Source organism: Orcinus orca, chromosome 13 (genome assembly GCF_937001465.1).
Source record: "Orcinus orca chromosome 13, mOrcOrc1.1, whole genome shotgun sequence".
Classification (NCBI taxonomy): Eukaryota; Metazoa; Chordata; class Mammalia; order Artiodactyla; family Delphinidae; genus Orcinus; species Orcinus orca.
In genome coordinates, this window is record NC_064571.1 from 54,027,311 (window position 1) to 54,044,639 (window position 17,329).

General features: G+C 44.4%; 1 long non-coding RNA gene across 1 annotated transcript in view; it reads left to right on the forward strand.

Moving 5' to 3' along the window:
- The window catches only part of LOC125960907 (uncharacterized), an 840,695-nt gene that overhangs the window by 14,856 nt on the left and 808,510 nt on the right, over positions 1-17,329 (forward strand). The gene's annotated exons all lie outside the window — the stretch shown is intronic.

Consider the following 17,329-nt stretch of genomic DNA (forward strand, 5'->3'; position numbering starts at 1 on the left):
TTACAAATCATGAGTTTGTACGCCTATCATTTCATTTACACGTCAAAATCATCCCATGCGGTAGATAAGAAAGGTACTGTGCCCCATGTGACAGCTGAGAAAAAGAACTAAGAAAGGCTAAAGGATTTATTCAAGGTCACAGAGCTAGTGAAGAGCTGAGCCAGGATTGGCACCCAGGTCTCCTGAATTCTAGTCCAGGATAAATCTGCTGAGGTCTTATTGGGTCAGGGAAATCCAGGCCAGCTGGGAAAAGAAATGGGAGATATTATTTTCTAGGTTTTTTTTTTTTTAAGCTAAAGAACTACATACTTTTTTTTTTTTTTTTTAAAGAAAGCATGGTTAAAAAAAAGAAAAGAAAGCCCAATAGGTGAAACATACATAACATCTAAAAGCACATGGGAATGTTTTAGGAATTTATTTTTTTAAGTTCAAGTGTATTCTATTTCATCATCAAGTCGATGAATGAGGACAGCAAAGCTGATGTACATCACAGAAAAATGTAAAGTCAAGATTAGACATGACCTCTGCAGCCAAGCGAGCCTCATTATCAAATGAATTTTGTATTGTGTTTTGAATCACAATCAAAAGCTGCTTAGTTTGACAGCTTACATTAGAGAAGGTAGCTAAGTACTTTCTAATGACCATCAAGTAGGGGCCAGATCATTACACACATTACTTCTCTCCATTTGTCATACAATGGACTCACACTATAAATACTGCTAGAAACTTTTTTTTATATTAAAGTATCTTGCCCTCTTTGGTATGAGCACATACAGAGCAGTCTCTCTTCTTAATGGTGCAGAGTATTGCATGTGCTTATATGGACGGAATGTTTGCGTCCCTCCAAAATTCACAGGTTGAAACCTAATCCCCAATGTGATGGTATTTGGATGTGGGGCCTTTGTGAGGTGGATCAGGTCATGAGGGTGGAAACTTGACGAATGGGACAAGTGTCCTTATGAAAGAGACCCCCAGAGAGCTCCCTCACCCCTTCTGCTATGTGAGGACCCAGAGAGAAGACAGCTGTCTGTGAACCAGGAAGCAAGCTCTCACCAGACGCCACATCTGCCGGTGCCTTGGTTTCGGACTGCTCAGCCTCCAAATTTGTGAAGATAAATTTCTGTTCCTTATAAGCCACCCAGTCTGTGGTATTCTCTTACAGCAGCCCGAATAGACTAAGATACCATGAGAAGGATGTATCATTATTTGTCTAGCTAGTCCTGTACTGAGAAACATCTGTGTGATTTCCAGTGAACACCTTTGAATACAGAATGTGTACTTGTGACCTATGTATGAAGAATAAACTCCCAGAAGAGGTGATGCTCAAAGAGCAGGTGCATTATACATTTTCATAGATATTTCCAAGTTAGCCTTCAACAAATACTGCCCCAATTTGCACTCCCATCTCCTGCAGATCTACACCCACCTTCACCAATGATGAGTACAACTTTTTTTAATTCTGTGCCAATATGCTACAAAAATCAGCATGGCATTGCTTTAATTTGCATTTCTTTAATTAGGAACGAAATGGAGCATTTCTTCATGTGTCTACTGAGGATTACATTTCTTTTTTCTGTTTCTGTAATGTCTATTCATATTCTTTGTCTATTTTCCTCTAGGTCTTATCTTTTCTCCCTTTTGTATTTATGCATCTCTTTGAATATTAAGAGGGTTTCCACCCCTCCTGTCAACCAAGACCTCTATATCCAGCAAAACTGTCCTTCAAAAGTGAAGGGGAAATCAAGACATTCCCAGATAAATAAAAGCTGAGGGAGTTCAGTGACCATCTGAGGGGCTGTCTTGTGGGCAATGTCTATGTCAAATTCTGGCATGAGGAGGATGCGGCTCAGGGAGTGGTTGAACTCAATAACCATTGGTTCAACAGCCAGACTGTTCATGCCAAGCTGTCTCCTGTCACTGACTTCTGGGAGCCATGCTGTCGGCAGATGGGGGAAGGTATCTATGGTGGCTTCTGCAACTTTGTGCACTGCAACCCATCTCCTGGAACCTCTAGCAGCAGCTCCAAGGGTAGGGACCCGGGCACAGGTGCCTCAGGACCAGACTTCCAAGATTTCTCTTACCTTAAGGTCCTTATACCCAGAGCTGAACATAATTCTATGCCTCAATAACAATGTCTCAAACATTTTGTACCCTAAGACTAGCCCTGAGCTCTATCCCAAGACCAGCACCTAAGTCCAAATTTAAAAAAACCCTTTTAAGGTTTTCTATCTCTTTATTGATATTTCTATCTTGTTCACACATTGTTTTCTTGACTTTCTTCAAATATCCCTTTGGTTCTTGAAGTATCTTTAAGTTGGTTGTTTTAAAGTCTTTGTCTAGTAGATCTGCCTTTAGGTCTTTTTCAGGGATGGTTTCTGTTGATTTAATGTTTTCCCTTTGAATAGGCTATACTTTTCTGTTTCTTTGTATGCCTTGTGATTTTTTTTGTTGAAAATTGGACATTTGAATCAAATAATGTGATAACTCTGGAAATCATGTTCTGCCCCCTTCTCCAGAGTTTGCCACTTTTAATTATTATTTTTGTTTGTTGTTTTTCTTTTTTAAGCAATTGCAGGCTGTCTCTGTGCCAGGGATCTGCCTGAGGTATAAACTTAAGGTCCTCTCAGGTCTCTTCTGAGCCTTCACCTTTCCCTGTGCATGTGTGGTCACTTTCTAACTTTCCTCATTTACAAAGTTGCTTTTTTTTTTTTTTCTCTTTTGCAGTACCCGGGCCTCTCACTGTTGTGGCCTCTGCCGTTGTGGAGCACAGGCTCCGGATGCACAGGCTCAGTGGCCATGGCTCACGGGCCCAGCCACTCCACGGCATGTGGGATCTTCCCAGACCGGGGCACGAACCCATGTCCCCTGCATCGGCAGGCGGACTCCCAACCACTGCGCCACCAGGGAAGCCCCCAAAGTTGCTTTTTAATATCATAGTCTTTAATGTCTCTGGCACCCAAGAGGGGAAAAGAGAAAAATGGAAGGGAGGAAAAAGAGGATGTCAGCCCTTCAAATCTCCTGGAAGTAACTTCAGTTGGAGGGAGAGGGGCTTGCAACAATGGGAGGAGATGCAACGACAATGGGTGGCAGCCTCTTTGTCTGCACTTCCATGATCAGAAGCAGCAGTCAGCTATGGGGCACAGAACCCTGATATCTGGAGGACACAGTCTTTTTTTTCTCACCCTGGTTCTCACACGCTGCATGCAGGCTTCTCCTGGAATATGTGTTCTGCTGCCTGCCATGGGGCTGGGAGTGGGGGATGGGCCACTGCAATAGCCCTAAGAGTTGAACTTGACTGACATTAACAGTAATTTACTGTTCAACCTTTTCCTGGAAGTCGCATGCCTTCAATAGACTCCAGAGTTCCAAAATAGTCACATCAGGCAGATTCTGCCAGTGCAATTGTTGTCCAGGTGGGGAGACAGATTCCTGGTGCTCCCCACTCTCCCATCTTCTCAGAATCCTTTCTATTAATTTTATTTTGATTAAATTTACATGAACATATTTGGAAGATTACACTAGTTATACAAAGCTTATTATGAAAATTAGCACCTCTACCCCCATACCTTCCATGAATTGCTGCTTCCCAGAAGCAACTAGTTTCAAACAACTTTAGTTAATTCACGTGGTATTTACTTCCACATTTCTGAGTAACATTGCTGTTTATTGATTTTTCAGTTCTAGATATTACCTGTTGATTTCCCACTATGGAAAATGAGGATTTAGCTCTTTTTTAACCCCTGGCCTGCCCCATCACACTTTTCATTCTTCTGTCTTCCCAATATAGTTACATTATAATTTAGTCAGGTCACTATTCTGTGTTTACATTTTTTGTCAGTTCCAGCTGACACATAAAGTAAACTTTGATTGCTTTACCTTTTCCTACCTAGTGTCTTGTTTTCTCTGGAATTAATACTTGCTTTATTTTCCTATTATTTTACTTTTTGGCAAACTCGACTTCAAACTCTCTCCCAGTTGTGTAAATCCCTTATTATGTTCAAACACATTTTGTGTTCTATAGATTTAATATTCTCATGGAACAACATTCTGAGTTCTCTGATCTGTTTAAGTCAGTCCTTTTTGCCCTCTGCACTTGGCACACAGCTGTTGTTCTTGGAATTCCTTTCTCCATCATTTTGGGGATTTCCTTCTCCTTTTCCTTGTATTGAATCCCTTGCTTCCTGGATCTTCTGTTTTCCCAAAGTTTCTGAGAAAGGGTGGGTGGGAGACAATTTTTTAAACTTGAATATCTAAAAATGTCTCCATTCTACATTAAAACTTGATTGACAGTTTGTCTTGGGTATAAAATGCTATATTTAAAACAGTTTAATAGAATTTTGAAAACACTATTATATTTTGTCATACAAACTTGCTTTTGAGGATTATGAAGTCATTCTGATTCTAAATGTTTATATGTGACATATTTTTTCTTCCTTTCCAGAATCTTGGGAGATTTTCTCTTTGATGTTCACTATTCTGAAATTTCATGATATGCATTGGAGATGGTCTATTTTAATCCATTGTGCTACAAACTTGAAGAGCCCTTTAATCTAGACTCTCATGAGCTTCCTATCTAGGGAATTTTCTTCTATTAGTTATTTGATTATGTTTGCCCCTTCTCATTGATCATCATCTCCTGGTATTTATGCTCTTGTTTAGTCCCTCCAAAACTGAAAGGGATGGCTTGTGTGACCTGCTGGATATTGTACAAGTGATGAGGGATGATATCCAAAGCCAGTCATGAAAGACATTTCAGCCTTTTCCTTGGTATCTTGGATCACTCGCTTAGTGAAAACCAGCTGTCATCTCAAGAAGACACTCAAGTTACCCTGTGGAGAAGCTCACATGGTGAGGAACTGAAACCTTCAACCAACAAAGACCACAAACTTGCCTATCCTATCAGGGAGTCACCTTGGAAGCAGATTCTCCAGCTATAGTCAGTCAAACCTTAAGAAAACTACAGCCCTAGGCAATATCCCCACGAGAAACCCAGAGCTAGAACCATTCAGCTCCTGAACTCCTGGCCACATAAACTAGGCTGTTCTCATTCATGGGATACAGTTTGAAAAGTCTCTATATCAGACATCTATTGTTTCACGTGTTCAACATTTCTTCTTCTGATGAAAGAATATCTCTTCTCCTCTGGGGAACCATCTTTGTGGGTTGCAGGGCTTTCTCCCTCCCCTGACTCCAGCTCAAAGGATGATTCAGACCTGATCAATGAGACTCATTTCCAGGACTTTGCTGGAACTATCATATAGTGAGTGATTACTCAACCCACAGAAGGTAAAAGCTTGGAGCTGCCGGTATCCACCCCAAACTGTGTGGAGAGAGCCTGCTCGAAAATGAAGTCAATAGAACAAAGCAGAGCCAGTAGAAAGGTAGTGTCTTGATGAACTGCTGGAGGCATGGAATCTAGCCAGTACTAATGTTATATCACCTCTTGAGCCTCCCAGTTACCTGAACCAATACATTTCTTATTGTTTAAAAAAAAAAATAGGAGATCTATGTCTTTGAAGTGCTGTATCTGCCTCTTTCCTGCCTCACTTGTTAGGTGTTTTTTTTTTATCATAACTGATGTTTACTTTTAACAAACATTTTTCTGCATCTATCAAAATTATTATATGAGTTTGGCTTGTAATTATTAACATGATGAATTATATTGATTGATTTTGTAATGTTAGTTTTCAACCATGGACAATTTAACAAGAGACATTTTTGCTTGTCAGAAATGGGGGTGGTGGTGCTACTCGTATGTAGTGACTACAGACCAAGGATGCTGCTAAACATTCTACAATGAACAGGTTGGTTCCCCACAACAAAGAATTATCCAGCTCCAAGTGGCAATAGTGCCCAGGCTGAAAAACTCTGGGTTAAATCAATCTCACATTACTAGTATAACCCAAATTGTTTGATATATTTATTTGATATATGCAGCTGGGTCCAGATTGCTTTTATTTTGTGCAGGACTTTTGCATCTGTATTTCCTGAGTGAGATGGGCCTGTAATTTTCTTTTTCCAACTATGTTTATCTTACTTGGATATCAAGATTTTGTTAGTCTCACAAAATAAGATGGAGAGTATATACTCTTCCTGTTTTTCAGACATATCTATAAGATTGCAATTATTCATTCCTTAGATGTTAGGTAGAACTCACCAGTGACATCCACAGTTTGGAGTCTCTTCTGTGGAAAGATTTTAAGCTGCTGATTCAATTTATTTTATAGTTCTATGATTGTTCAGAATTTCTATTTTTCTTTAAGTAAGCTACATTTTTCTAGGAATTTAGTTCGTATAATTTTCAAATGTAGTGAAAAAATTTTCATAGTATCACTTTATTATTTTTATAATGTCTACAGAATATGCAATGATGCGCCCTTTTTAATTTATAATATTTGTTATGTATGCTTTTATCTTTTGTTCTTGATTGGCCTAGCTAGAGGCTTATTATCTTTATTAATCTTTCCAAAGATTAATCTTTCCACTTCTAAGTTTTTAACTCTTCTCTTTTGCATGTTTGTTTTCTATTTCATTAATTCCTGCTCTGATTCTTATTCTTTCTCCCTTCTACTTTCATTGTGTTACCTTGCCATTCTTTTCCTGACTTCTTGAGATGGATGGTCTATTTCTGTTGTCTGTTGTTTCTTTAAGTTTTCATTCACTCGTTTCCTTGTACACCTGATTATTTCTTTTATCAAAGACTCGTAGACTGTATGTAAAAATTATTTTGAGGAACAGTTTTACTCCTAGGATGATGCTATCCTCCTATACAATGGATCTTTGCTTGTTGATCCTGTCAAGGACCACCTTAATCCAAATTAAAGACTTGAGATACCCTAACCTCCAGATAATGGGAAGGAGGGCTGCAAGCTGGTGCCAGAGCTGAGTTATTTCTGGTTTATTCTACCCTGAAGACACAGTGAGGAGTGCTTTAAGCAGAGCTCCTGATAACTTCTGATAAGCTCTTGGCTCTGACTTTTGTCCCCTTCTCCTGACTTCATGAGGCAACTAGGAGTTCAGGTTGTCTTTATAGCTGTTTACCCAGGTATATTATCTCAAGGCAAACATGGCTTAAAGTGGCTTGTCTTAACTCTCTGGGTTGTCCTTGTCTCCCAACAATTCTTTAGTATTTGTCAAATCCTTTGATGTTTCTAAGATAGTTTTTAAAAATATTATCTTACTTCTTCAGCTGTTCTCAGCAGGAGGGTAGGTTGGAGACGTCTACTTCATCATCAGAGGGGAAGTCTTACCATATAACTCTTATACCTTTTGATTTGTAAGCCTTGTGAATGCCTCATCTGTATAAAAAACTTTTAAAAATAGAGATTGCCGCTTCTGGTGTCCTGTTTTGCAGGTAAGGAGCTTGGAAATTGACACTCAATCCTAACAACAAACCAATCCTTGTTGGATACATTAGAGAGGTGAGGGCACAGGGCAAACCACTGCCCACAGATTAGAGGGACAGACAAGTGAATACAGGGAGTCTCTGCTTACCGGAATAGAGACTCATGAATGGAAACATAATGAGACCCAACGCTGGGGTAGGAAAACGTGAACTGTAACGAACAAATTGCTAGAGTCTCAGTGCAGACAAGTTTGAGGGTTAAAAAATCCGGGGGGGCTCAGTCATGGGGTGATCCCACACTTTTGTAAATTTTACTTCCAGGAGCTTGACCACGTTTTCATAGTAAATATCAGAGAAAAAGAATATAGGTCAGAAACTCTGACCTACAGAAAGAAAGGAAGTGCACTGAAGAAGAAATAAGTGAAAGTAAAATAAAAACTTACATTTTTCTCATTCTTAATTGAACTAACAGATAACACTTTGTTCAAAATAAAATTATATATAGTATGTATAATGTATATGTTACTCATATATGCTTAAACATAAATGAAATGAATAATAGCAATGATACAGGGGATGGGAAGGAGAAAATAGCACTATTTTTTATAACATGTTTTGTTATAACGTGGTTCTCATACTACCTGTGAAGCAGTATAGTGTTATTTAAAAGTGGAATTGGATTAATTGTAAATGTATATTGCAAACTCTAGGGCAACAACTACAAAGAAGCATGCACACAAAAAAGGGTGTGCTAAAAAGGGAGAGAAAATAAAATAATATAAAATGCTCAATTAAAAGCACAGAAGGCAGAAAATGAATAGAAGATAAAAATAGGGAAAAAGAACAAAGGCAACAAATAGAAAATAGTAACAAATATGACAGATATTAATCCAACTATAGCAATATTCACTTTGAACATTAATGATATAAATGCATCAATTAAAAGACAGAGATTGTCAGAGTGGATCAAAAAATATGAATCTATGTTGTTTGGACAACTATATGTTGTCCAAAAGAAACCCATTTAAAATACAAAGATACATACAAATTAATAATAAATGGATGGAGAAAAATATACCTTGCTAACACTAATCAAAAGAGAACAGGAGTAGCTATATTACATTCAGAGAGAGCATACTTCAAAGCAAGGAAAGTTATCAGGGATAGAGAAGTGCATTATTACATAATGATAAAGGGGTCAACTCTCCAAGAACAATAACAATCCTTAATGTGCCTGCACCTAAAAACAGAGTAACAAATGATGTAAGGCAAAAATTAATAGAATGGCAAAGAGAAATGGGAGAATCCACTGTCATAGTTGAAGATTTTGATACCCCTCTATCAGAAATGGACAGAACCAGCAGGCAGAAAATCAGTAGGACACAGTTGAACTCAACAACACCATCAAGCAACTGGATATAATGGACATCTATAGAGTACTTTATCCAACAACAGAATACACATTCTTCTCAAGCTCACATGGAACATTCACCAAGGTAGACCATATACTGCACCATAAAGCACAACTTAACAAACTGAAAAGAATAGAAATCATATAATGTTTTGTCTACTCTCAAACCACAATGGAATTAAACTAGAAATCAATAACAGAAAGATAACCGGAAAATCCCCAATTACGTAGAGAATAAACAACACACTTTTCAATAGCACGAGTCAAAGAAGAAATCTCAAGGGAAATTTTAAAATATTTTGAACTCGATGAAAATGAAAACCCAGATATCAAAATTTGTGTGATGCAGTGAAAGCACTGCTTTGAGGGAAATTTATAGTATTGAATGCACATATTAGAAAGAATAAAAAATGCTAAATAAATGGAAAACTTGAATTCATTTCTAGAACAATATAAATAGTAATAATTGATTCATGAAGAAAATTTTTTAAATAAATAAATAAGCCAATGAGACTAAAAGAAGGTGAATCAGTAACAAAAGCCTCCTTCTCTCAAGAGATACCAGGCCCAAATGGCTTTATAAGGAAGCTTTGTTCCAAAGAACAGAAAATATACAATTTGTTTCAGACAATAGAAAGAGAAGAAAGGGACTTCTCTGGTGGTCCAGTGGTTAAGACTCTGGGCTTCCATTGCAGGGGCCATGGGTTCCATCCCTGGTTGGGAAATTAAGATCCCACGTACAGCAGGGTGTGGCCAAGCACATTAGTCAGATTTTGCTGTGATAGTGCTGTGCAACAAATAACACCTCAAATTCCAGTGATTTACAGTTATTTCTTACTCATTTGTCTATGGTCACTATATACCATATAGTTCTATCAGTCAATATAGAAAACATATTTAATGAAATCCAACACTCACTCCTGGTAAAACAGACAAACAAACCAGACCTCACAGCAAACTAATATTAGAAAGTAATATGAAAAGAGACAGCTTTCAAAAACCTATAGCAATCATTATATCTAATATGGAAGCTATAGGTTTGCTGGTAAACCAGACATATCATGACTGTCCACTACAATGAACTCTATACAAATTGTCCTAGTTGTCTTTACCATGGTAGATTTGAAGGTGGGAAGATAAGGAATTCTTTGACTAATGGCTTTTATTTTCTCCATGAAGCAATAGGCAAAGTCATCAGCTGTAAGTGGCGGGGTAGGAAGAAGTTGTCAGGGGTTTGGTGAGAGGGGAAGGTAATTAACTAATCATTTTCTAGAGTGAGAGAACAAACCTATTTGGGTACCATCCAAGGATTTCCAGGAAGAGTTAAACGCCTACCGTGTTTGTGGTCATGAACATAAAGAGAAATTTGTGAGTCAGAGTTTGTGATTTTTCTCAACCAATTTTCAGCTGCTCAGGGGTAAGCTCAGTGAAATTGTTGGATTTAAGCAAGTTTGGGATTTTGCCAGACAAGTAACACTAAGTCCCAAGGAAGCTGACAGTGCTTGAAAGGTACAGCGATGATGGAATCTATGCTAGGTAGAGAGGAATGGGAAGACAAAAGAAGAATGATAGTGGAAAAGTGATGGGCTCAGTGGATTGGCAGTCGAAGAATCCTCGAGGGGATATAAAAGTAGGTGCACTTTGGCCTAGAAGGTTTGGTGAGGGTGTGAGGCTTGTAGTTGAATTTCAGAGGTGCTGTAGTTGCCGGTGTTGAATAGGAATGGGGTGACCATAGGGGTGAGGGTGGTGGCTGAGTTGGAGTAGAAGGAAGTTGGAGTTGGTGCCAAGAGGGGCAGGGAATGGGGAGATCAGCGTGTTAGATGTGGTACCACATGGATGTTAAAGCCTCTTAGAATGAGGGCAGGAATGAGAAACAGTGAGCCAGGAATTAGTCTTCAGTGAATGAGGGGAAGAGCCGGGAGGTCAGCAGACGGACCACGACGGCAGACAATATTGGTGAGATGGATTCAGTGCCGCAGGAGACGGGATTTTGAAGGAAGGAATAAAAAGGCTTGGGAATGTCAGTGGAGAGCAAGGAAAACACCCACCCCAGTTTTAGACCAGTGGAAACCTGCCTCCACCTGAGAGGGCTGCAGGGGACAGGCAGAATTCTAGGAGGGCTTGAAGGGACAAAGAGGTTGAAAACATAGTGGAGCTTGCTAAAGGTGGGTTTCAGGTGATGGAGGTCCAATGCACGGGCTTGGGAAAGAAGGAACAGAAGAGGATTGGATAAAACTGGGCCCAGGAGGGCTTCCCTGGTGGCGCAGTGGTTGGGAGTTCGCCTGCCGATGCAGGAGACACGGGTTCGTGCCCCGGTCGGGGAGGATCCCACATGCCGCAGAGCGGCTGGGCCCGTGAGCCATGGCCGCTGAGCCTGCGCGTCCAGAGACTGTGCTCCGCAACGGGAGAGGCGACAACAGTGAGAGGCCCGCGTACCGCAAAAAAGAAAAAAAATACTCTCTTGATTCCTTGGCTTGGGGGTTTGGAGGCCTGAGGTGATAAGGTCTTTATCAATACAAATGAAGGTAGATGGTGGAAGTTGAGCTGGTTTGGGGGGGATGATCCCCTCCAGTGGGTCCAGAGGGAGACAGTAGGGAGGAAGGGAAACTTCCTGGAGGTGGTGTGGGTCACAGGCTCACAGCCCAGACCCCCTCTTCAGGCTGCGGTGGCTTCAGAGGGCAGCAGCCTCAGGGGCAGAAGCGTCTGGGCTGGCTGCTTTGAACATCCCAGGCAGAGATAAGCTCTAGAGGAGATGGTTTAACCAGCAAGTGGTGTCCTGTCCTCTTATCCCTGCTCATAAACAATAGATTCCAGGCATGCTGCTTGCTTGGGATGGGCCCAGAGGAGCAATCTTGGTGGGTCACATAAATAATAGTTCCAAGGAGCCCCCTTAGGCCAAAGCTGGGGAGGAAACGCACTTAGAAATGGTGGATGCTGGCCCTCCCTAGGTCCTGAAGACAGGCGCAGAGGTTTCTCTTTGCACACCGTTCTTGGAGACTCCCCTGTGTCCCCTGAGGGACCATCCTAGGAACGTTTGGCATCGCTGCCCTCCCAGCAACCCTGTGAGGCAGGGGTGTGTCTCTACTTGGCCTATGCAAGAAACTTGCCCAGTGTCCCATAGAAAGTGGCAGAGCTCAGAACCCGTGCTCCTTGCACTGCTCCTCCCTGCCTCTCATTCAATTCTTCGAGCGTTTATGGGGCATCTACCATGGCAGTCACTCAGCTAGAAGTCAGGACACCCTGTCCACAGGAGGACAGTTTCACAGCCCTGGTTGTGTACCAGATCACCTGTAAAACCCTCCACCCTCAGATCTGACTTCACAGGTTGAGGGGTGGAGCCCAAGAATCTACATTTTTACTTGAATGATACTTGGAAATGACAGCGCCGCTTCCCATTTATGTGGGGGCCTCTCGGGCCACCTTGGGGGGTGGAGGAGACTGGTTTCCCTTTCTAGGCAGGCAAGAAAAGCGGAGTGGCCTGGCTTTGATCTCTTGCAGCTGGCTTCAGCCTTAAGCAGGAGGGAAAGAGGCAGCCACCCCCCATCTCCTCCAAGGTGCCTGGAATTCCACAGTCAGATTTATTCCTTTGGGTTAGGTTTTATCTCCAGCTAAAATGGTCATCTCTTTGTTGGGGTTGCGGGGAGCACGTCAGCTATTACCAGTTGAATATGGGTGAGTTTGTTGAATCAACGCACTGGGAGAGTAAACAACAAGAAAAACAAATCCTTAGTCAGGACCAATTATGCCAGCTCACAGCCCAGACAAGTAACAGCGAGAAAACCAGACTGGGACCCACCCTTGGGAGCATCTAGAGGAAAAGTGGGGAGAAAAGAAGAATAGGCTCAAAACCCAGGGGACTGCGCTGGAGTCTCAGGGGAGGGCCCTGTGGCAACTGGAGACCCACTGGCGCACACAGGAAATCTAGAGGGTTAGAACAAGGATGGTTCAACCCCCGGACTGGCTACTGGGGCAGGTGATGGGAGTCCTGAGGAGGGGGTCCCAGGGGAGGGGCATTGTGGACAAAGCTCTCCCCTTGGCCTGGGAGTGCCAGGGAAGGCTTCCCAAAGGCCTTCTGAAGGCAACTTGAAAGAAGACTCTGATTCAGTGGCGGGTGGCTGGGAAAGGAAGGGCACGAGCAGAGGGCCAGCGAGGGCACAGGCAAGTCTGTGCAGAGGTCCCTCCATTTGGGGGAGGGGGCCGCCTAGAGGTGAGGCCGGGCCTAGCCGCTGTCTGAATTCTTCGCTAGCTGCACTCCCTTCTGCCGCTTCACAGGTGGCAGGAAAAGCGGGCGGAGGGCAGAAGTGCTGAATCACTGGACTCTGCAAACCTGGGGCACTGCCCTAGCCGGGCCCTCCCTGACCCTCAGAGAAGTCTGCCCCGAGGCTGCAGGGGCGGGAACCTTCTCCCTTCTACCCTTCAGGTTTCTGTGACTGGTCTAGGAATGACACTGATGTTAGACGGATTAACAGGAGAAGAAACACTTTAATTGTACTGGTACCTACGCACAGGAGCCCCACAAACATAGGAGACTCACGGCACGGACAATTGATGCTTATATACCATCCTGAGCTAAGGAAAGGGGCAGGGGCCTGGGGCTTTTTGCGGGGAGGAGGCAATCCGGGAAGGTGAGAGGGGAAATGTAAGGAAAACTAAGTTTGCCCTGCTCTGCAGTTTCTCAGGTGGGAAAATCTCTCTCTGGTAAAGGCTCTCTTCTGAGAACTGACAGTGGACACCCTCGCAAAGGGAGATTTCCTATAAATTTCCCTACCAAAGAGTAACTTCTACTCTGTTTTTACAACTTCTCCCATATCTCTGTTTCTCAAACTAATCAGCTCAACGTGATCCTGGTGCCGAAGACACAAATTTTGGGGAGGCCGATTCCACTCCCCTTCAGGCCTCCTTCCCTCCCACCACCCCTCACTCTGAACATCTTCTACAAAATCAGCTGGGGGGTTAGAAGGATTAGTTTATGTTGATGGAAAGAGGAGCTGATTCCCCAGTCCCAACTCCTGGGCGCTTTTAACGCCAGCCAAGCACCTGGCCTGCCCTGGCAGGTTATTTTCTCCCCCCTCTCAGAGGTGGCTGGGGACCACAGTGCCTCCCCGGGCAAAACAAAAAGGTAGATGAAAGAATTACAACATAAAAAAAAATCTAACTGAAAAAGAAAAGTCCAAGAACAACAGGAAGCTGAGCAGGAAGTTCCCATAGAAGATGATAATATTTGAGAGTCGTGCTGAAAGCGGAGGCTGAGGACAGAGGGCGTTACAGGGACACACAGCCATGGTGGTGGCGATCGTGCCACCCAACCCTCCACTGCCCCTTCTCCTTTCGCAGGGTGTCCCTGGGGCCAGGCCCTGCCCACTCCCAGGGGCCCCAGGCACACCCCTGCTTAAACAGGCAACGCACACAGGTATAGGCACACACACGACAACTTCTACACATGCTCGCGCAGATCCACCTGTGCACACGTGTGCTCACGCCAGCTAATGTGTGTGCATGGGGAACCTATCTCTGCACACAGACGCAGAAAGGGCAAACCCTCAGAGATGCATTGTGTGCACAACTGTAAAGAAAGTGACAGTTAGACGGTAGGCCCTGCCTCTCACTTGCTCTTTTTTAACCACCCCTTTCCCAGGCAGCCAGGCCTCTGATGGTGTTTGGCCGAGAGGCTTCTCACAGTGTGTCCTCCATCCCCTCCCCACCCAGGGCAGCCCTCCTTGGGCTGTGTCCTAGCTCTGTCTTTCCAGACCTGTAGTTCTCAAATTTTTTGATCTCAAGTCCTTTTTATGCTCTTAAGAACTATGACGACCCCAAAGAGCTTTTATCAATGTGGGTTATATCTACCACTATAGTGGCATTGTTTTCTATTTGTACAAGTTTCTTTACTGTGAGCTTAATACAGGACAGCTGGATTCTTTTTTTCTTTTTTTTTTTTGCGGTACGCGGGCCTCTCACTGTTGTGGCCTCTCCCGTTGCGGAGCACAGGCTCCGGACGTGCAGGCTCAGCGGCCATGGCTCACGGGCCCAGCCGCTCCACGGCATGTGGGATCTTCCCGGACTGGGGCACGAACCCGTGTCCCCTGCATCAGCAGGAGGACTCTCAACCACTGCGCCACCAGGGAAGCCCCAGCTGGATTCTTATATGTGCTTCTGCATGAAATCTCTTATGTGTTTTGGTTGAAGCATGGGAAGAAAGTCAAGTATCCCAGAGGTAGGTAGCTGGAAAGAAAGACTCTCGCAGATGCCCTGTGTCAGGCAGCCTGTAAAGTGTCTCCCAGGGCTGCCCATTGCCTGGTCTCCATACCCTTCGTAATCCCCTCCCCTTGGGTGTAGGCTGGGTCCAATGACTCACTCCAAGGAAGTGAGTGGTACAAGTGGCATGGCAAAAGTGATGGCATGACACTCTGAAGATTACGTCCCAGAGAGACTGTGGCTTCCGTCTAGAGGGGGCCCTCTCTTGCTCGGACAGAAGTCAGCTGCCATGTTCCAAGCTTCAGGATGGAAAGACCCACCTGACAAGGGACAGAGAGAGGCCTCTGGCCAAAATCCAGTGAGGAACCGAGGCCCCAAGTGTGGAAGCTCCTCACTGAATCTTGCCAACAACCACGGCCTTGAGCTTGGAAGCTGACGCTCCCCCAGGTGGGTCAGATGAGACCGCAGCCCCAGCCGACACCTTGACGGTAGCCTGTGAGAGACCCTGACGGGAGGCATCCAGCTAAGTCCTGACTTACTGTGAGATACCGCGAGGTGATGAATATTTGTTGTTTTAAGCTGCTGAGCCTTGGGGGTAGTTTATGACACACCAAGAGATAACTAACGCATTCCCTGAAAAAAATCTTAGAGACCCCCAGGAGTCGTCAGACCTCACTTTGAGCACTGCTCCTCTAGACCTATCTATCTTCAGCTGCTCCGGTGGATTTTCCCAGTCAGTATCTGCTCTTCTTTCAGGGTCCTGCTCTCAGCTGATTCAAGGAAGAGTGCTGGTAAAGGACGTAGGCCAGTGACAGGTGATACGCAGGTGATGTGCACATAGCGCCTGTTCTTGACGTTGCTACTTCTTCGTAACAGTAGACTTTCAGGCAGTGGGCAGTGCATGAGAGATATGATGGCAGGTGGGGACAAGGTTTTAGGTAATAGTCTGTTCCCTCCACAGCCATCCACACTCTGCCCACCCCCATCCCAGTGCCCTTTGGGGAAATCAAACCGTGCCAGGCCCTGGGTGATCTTAATCATAAATGATCCTATTTCCTCTAACGTTTAGGTTAACACAAAGACAGCCAGAATCTTTGCTTTCCAGTCAGTGCAAAGTCTTCTGTCTGAATCACCACATGTTCATACAGGCCCCTCTGTTTGCCTCCAAAGTTCCCAAACTGCTGGTGTCACAGCTCGTTTTACAGACGGAAAAGCTGAGGCAGGAAGAAGAATCAATGGTGTCCAATCAGGGCCCCACTGTCTGTAGTGGAAGCAGGAAACCAATGTTCAAACAGAGGAGGGATTCCTTGAATCCCCATCTACCATGCGGAAGGGAAGGTGCCTGATTGCCTCTATCTTCCTGAGTCTGGCTTTCCTACTCGCAAGAGTAACACCAACCCTAGTGATGACGCCTCACATCCTAGACACTTAGGGTGGTCTAGGCTTCCACCACTGGCATGTGCTATTGAGGACTGGAATCCTGGACACCATCTAGACACACCAGCCCACTGCAGAGGAAGGCAGAAGACCCTGGCCCAGGAGGTGATGTGACCAACCCAAGGTCACCCAGCAAAGTTGGAGACAGTGCCGGGGTGTCCGACAAGCCTCTGCTTACCCTTCCCCCCCAGCTCACAATCTGATTAAAGCTTGTGTGGGGCCCACCTCCTCCCCCAGGCTGTAGGGTCTGTGAGGACTGTGCTGGGCTCGCAGCACATGGAACTCCACAGAAGCTCAGTGATGACTGTGAATGGATGAGGAAGCTGGCAAGCACCTGAGTTTGGTCTGTGCCCAGGGTTAGAAAGCTTTGCTGTGGCTAGTATTAAAGGTTAGCTTCTGACAAGGTCAAGGTGAGAGGGTCAGTCTAGAGCCAGGATGGGGTAATCAACTATAGGAGAGGGCTAGGGCATCAGGCTTTGTTGGGGGTCAGCCAGTCTCTGGCAGGGTTTAGAGATCCATCTGGCGGGGATCAGTGGTCAGCCTTTGGCTGGGGTGAGAGCTCCGTCCACGGTCAGAATCTGCTCCTTGCAAAGCGAATGATCCTCTGTGGGGCTTCACGCTGCATCCCTGGAATCCCGAGCCCTCCTGCCTGGTCCAGAATGTCCAGTCTCCTGAGCAGCAGATGACGTCAGCTCTGGCTCCGACAGTAGAGAGGGCTTTTGAGTGGCACCAAGGGTCACACTCTTGGTGCTGGGGGTTGGGATGACCTTGCTTCTAGGGCGTCGTCCTCAGCAGCTGGCCTGGGATGCAGACCCTGCATGGAGGGCGCAGGGACTAAAAAGACTTCAGACCCTTGGAGGCATTTCCTGTTTTCCAGTGAACTGAAAACTCGGCTTCCTGCTTAGAATAGTCCATAGGGATGGTTTCTTTTTTTGGTGGTGGGA